The sequence below is a fragment of the Papio anubis genome, chromosome 8 (genome assembly GCF_008728515.1).
Source record: "Papio anubis isolate 15944 chromosome 8, Panubis1.0, whole genome shotgun sequence".
Lineage (NCBI taxonomy): Eukaryota > Metazoa > Chordata > Mammalia > Primates > Cercopithecidae > Papio > Papio anubis.
Window position 1 is genome coordinate 90,554,346 of NC_044983.1, and position 5,074 is coordinate 90,559,419.

Here is a 5,074-nt window from a genome sequence, read left to right on the forward strand (position 1 = left end):
CTTTCTGTTCTCCGTATATTGTGACTTGAGGATTTCCCCCCTTTGCTAAGATAATAAACATATTATGCATATTTTGCCTAATAATTCAACAGCTGTGAGTTCCTGCTGTGTGCCAGGCATTGTTCTAGGCAGTAGGTTAGAGCAGTGAACAAAACTCCCCTTTGGATTTACTGCATGAAGGCTCAGAAAACAAACATTCTTCCAAATGCTGAAGATATGGCTTAATGTTATGGGGAAGTGCCTTAATATAATTTGGCTTTGCTGTCTAATTACTGTTAGAAGGAATGACTTGACCTCAATTGACATGTCTCAGAAGGAAACAGACACGTGGCTGACAGGTATGTGAAGAAATGTCCAAGATCACTAATCATCAGGGAAATGCAAATTAAAACCACAATGAGATAATAATACCTGACACCTGTTGAATGGCTGTTATCAAAAAGTTGAAAGAAGCGTTGGCAAGGAGATGCAGAAAAGGAGACCCTTGCACACTGTTGGTGGGAATGTAAAGTAGCACAGCCATTACGGAAAACAGTAGAGGTTCCTCAGAAGGTGAAAATAGAACTACCTGTAGCGTCTAGCAATCCCACTGCTAAGTATATATTAATATCTGAAAAAAACGAAATGAATATATTGAAGAGAGAATCTGCACTCCCATGTTCATTGCAGCAGCATTCACAGTAGCCAAGATATGGAATCAACCTAAGTGTCTATCAGCAAATGAATGGATAAAGAAAAGGTGGTCTGTGTACACAGTGGAATATTATTCAGCCATAAAAAATTAAATCCTGTTACTTGTGACAACATGGATGGAACTGATGGACGTTATGTTAAGTGAAATATGCCAGGCACAGAAAGACAAATACTTCGTGATCTTGCTTATATGTGGAATCTAAAAAAGTTGAGCTCATAGAACCAGGAGTAGAATGATGGTTACCAGGGGCTGGTTGAGGGTGTGGGGGTGGGAGATGCTGGCCAAAGGACACAAAATTTCAGTTAGGAGAAATAAATTCAAGAAATCTATTGTACAATATGATTTCTATAGCTAAGAGTGTATCCTTGGAAATCAGAGTAGATTTTGTATTCTCACCACAGAAACTGATGAGTATGTGATGTTAATTCCCTCAATTTGGCCATTCTGCAGTGTATCCATCTTTCAAAACAAATCCACAGTACCATATATATAATGTATAATGATATGTATAATTATATATTACACAGTACCATATTAGATATATATAAATTTTTGTCAGTTTTTTAAAAAAAATAGGCCAGGTGCAGTGGCTCACACCTGTAATCCCAGCACTTGGGAGGCCAAGGTGGAAGGATCACTTGAGCCCAGGAGTTCAAGACCAGCCTAACATGGCAAGACCCCAACACTACAAAAAATAAAAAATTAACTGGTCATGGTGGCATGCATCTGTGGTCCCAGCTACATAGCTACATGGAGACTGAGGTGGGATGATAGCTTGAGCCCAGGAAGTTGAGGCTGCTGTGAGCTGTGCTCATATCACTGCACTCCAGCCTGGGCAACAGAACAAGACCCTGTCTCTCAAAATGAGTACATTTCAAAAGAATGACTCATACTATTTTGACTTAAACCATTACAAAAGTAATAGGGTAAAATCGTAAGTTTAGATTTTTTTTTTTTTTTTTTTTTTTTTTTTAGATGGAGTCTCGCTCTGTCGCCCAGCCTGGAGTGCAGTGGCGCGATCTCGGCTCACTGAAACCTCCGCCTCCCGGGTTCACGCCATTCTCCTGCCTTAGCCTCCTGAGCAGCTGGGACTACAGGCACCCGCCACCACACCCAGCTAGTTTTTTTTATATTTTTAGTAGAGACGGGGTTTCACCGTGTTAGCCAGGATGGTCTCAATCTCCTGACCTTGTGATCTGCCCGCCTCAGCCTCCCAAAGTGCAAGAGCCACCGTGCCTGGCCAAGTTTAGATTTTTGATGTAGATCCTGCCTTCTTACAGAAATATTCTAATGACTCGAAACCAAAATTCCAGAGCTACATAAACCATTTCACTCAATAAATATGTATTGAGTACTTTTTTTTTTTTTTTTCTGAGATGAAGTCTTGCTCTGACACCCAGGCTGGAGTGCAATGGCTGTTCACAGGTGTGATCATAGCATACTGCAGCTTCAGAATCCTGGCATCAAGCGATCCTCCTACCTCAGTCTCCTGAGTAGCTTGGACTACAGGCACAAACCACACAGTACCTGGCCGTATTGAACACTTTTAATATGTCTACTATCATTAGAATAAGAACAGCAATTCATTCTTTCCCTTATTTTCATGACCTTGATATTTTTTAAAGATCATGCACCAGCGATTTTGTAGAATAACCCTTGATTAGGATTTGATGTCTTCTCATTATTAAATTCAGGTTATGCATCTGTGTAGCAGAAATATCACAGAGGTTGTATCATCACATCAGATGGTGCCCAATTTCAATTTGTTTCATGGCTTATGTTCACTTTGATCACTTGATTAAGGTGGTGTATCCCAGAATTCATTGTAGAGTTACTCTCTTTATAGTATTTTTGAGGTGGTACTTTTGAGATTATGTAAATATTATGCTCCTCCTCAAACTTTCAGGTCATTTAGTTTTCAATATGAACTCAGTTTCCTGATTCACTGGTTCTCAAACTTGAGTGTGCATCAGAATCTTTTGGAGGGCTTGTTAAAACAAAGACTGCCAGGTCCCATCTCTAGAGTTCCTGATTCTGTAGGTATGGAGTGAGACCTGAGAATGTGCATTTCAAACAAGTTTCCAAGTGGTACTGTTAGTGCTGCTGGTCCAGGGACCACATTTTGTTACTTGTTATTGTCATTATTTTGATGCTCAGACTGTCTCTAATTTGGTCAGTGGCCAACTGGCTTCTGTGGCCTATTGACAAATCTTCATTATTTGAACGCTTCTTTACTTTTCTGCTACAGCAAGATGTTCCAGGCTCATCTTGTACTTTCCCTGCCCCAACCCTGGAATTGGCCATTTCTTCAAGGATCCCTGGTTTCTTTTAGTGCTAAGTGGTACTTAGAAGCCAAGATCTGAGCACCAGGTGTGCTCATTGCCTTGGGAAAAGTACCACTCCCACGCCTTTTCAGGGATAAATTTAGAGAACGTTAGTATATACATACCTACACGTTCCTATTTAAACTTCTATATCTATTGAAATCCATGACATCATACAGATGCCTCCAATTCTAACAATACTGTAGGGCTTCTTTCTTGACATTGAGGAACTGGGTCTCACCAGCTTTAAGATATTTAAATTATTTGATCAATCTCCCTGTATGTAACCAATCTCTCATCACTACTGCTGCCCCTCTCCCACATGGACATCCTCTTTGCACTCTTAAGTCTCTGACACTTCACACCTGGTTGCTTCTATCATAGATGCCCCCTTTATCCTATTTGAGCTCCAACACCTTCTGCTGGCTTGCCCACACTGCCATGGACATCTTTCTCTCTAGTACTGCATTCTAGGCAGCCCTCACAGATGGATGCTCTCCACACCTCACTTGGGCTCCAGCACTCAACACTGGACCTCCTCTGTGGCGTGGGGATGCTCTCCTCACCCTGCCTGGCTCTGACCCACCACTCTGGGCTACCTACATGTGAGCACATTTTACCCTGCTTGATCTCTGATTACTCTCACTGTGTCAGCCACACATCTGAGTGCCCTCCTCACCCTGCATGAGCCTTGACACCAGGCCCTGAGCCTTTCCTCTGTGTGGATGTCCTCACAGTCCTCTGTGTGGGATCTAGAACTGTGCACCAAGCTGCCCACGTAGAAGGGTGCCCTCCCCATTCCGTCTGCTGAGGCTTGAACCAGCATGTCAGGCTGCTCCCCCATGCAGACACCTGACTCTCTTTGGGCTCTGACTCTACACTGGCTGCACCATCCCAATGCCCCCCCCACCTTATACCTGTCACCATTGCTGTTCTCTTCAGCCAGCTCTGGCTCTGACCCCTCACACCATGCTGCGTCTCCGCATAGGTGCCTGCCTTTCTCTGGCCCACCTAACGGCTTTAGGGCTGAGTTGTTCAGAAGGAGAAGGGAAGGGTTATGGCCATAATATTATATACCTAATAGTCTTAGAAAGAGAGAAGGAAAGAGAAAGAAAAAAGGAGAAAAAATGTCTTCTTAAAACAAACTCACCTGGAAGGAAGGAGAAAAAAAAGTATGTGTGTGTGTATGTGTGTGTGTGTGTGTGTGTGTGTGTGTGTGTGTGTATATATATTTTTTTTTTTTTGAGACGGAGTTTCATTTTTGTTGCCCAGGCTGGAGTGCAGTGGCGCAATCTCAACTCACTACAACCTCCACCTTCTGGGTAGCTGGGATTACAGGCATGCACCACCATGCCAGGCTAATTTTGTATTTTTGGTAGAGATGGGGTTTCTCCATGTTGGTCAGGCTGGTCTCAAACATCCGAACTCAGGTGATCCACCCACCTTGACCTCCCAAAGTGCTAGGATTACGGGCGTGGGCCACCGCGCCCAGCCAGGAGAATATATTTTTCTAACAAACTCACCTGGGGGTGGGGGAGGGAGAGATGATCTTTTTAAAACAAACTCACCTGGCAGCATAAACAAATAAGACAGATAAAACCAGAGCTCTCAAGCTGTTCTGCCTGAAGAAAGGATTGGAGAACCAAGAGAGGAAGGAAGAAAGAAAAAATATGTATATATAGTATATAATTATATATACCTATCATACAATTATATAATTATACATTATATAACATACAAAAATTATATTATACACCCATATACCATATAAATATATAAATATATAATATTAAAATTAAATATATAATTATATATCATATATATAATTATCTCAAAAATATATAAATTATATAATATATAATATATGTCTATATGTATATAATAAAAATATATGTATATATATATATAATAAAATACATATAAATATATGTATAGTATTAAAATATATAATTATTATAATTATATGTCATATATAGATACACATATATATTATATAATAATATATAATATATTACTTATATTATATAATAATATATAATATATTACTATATTATAT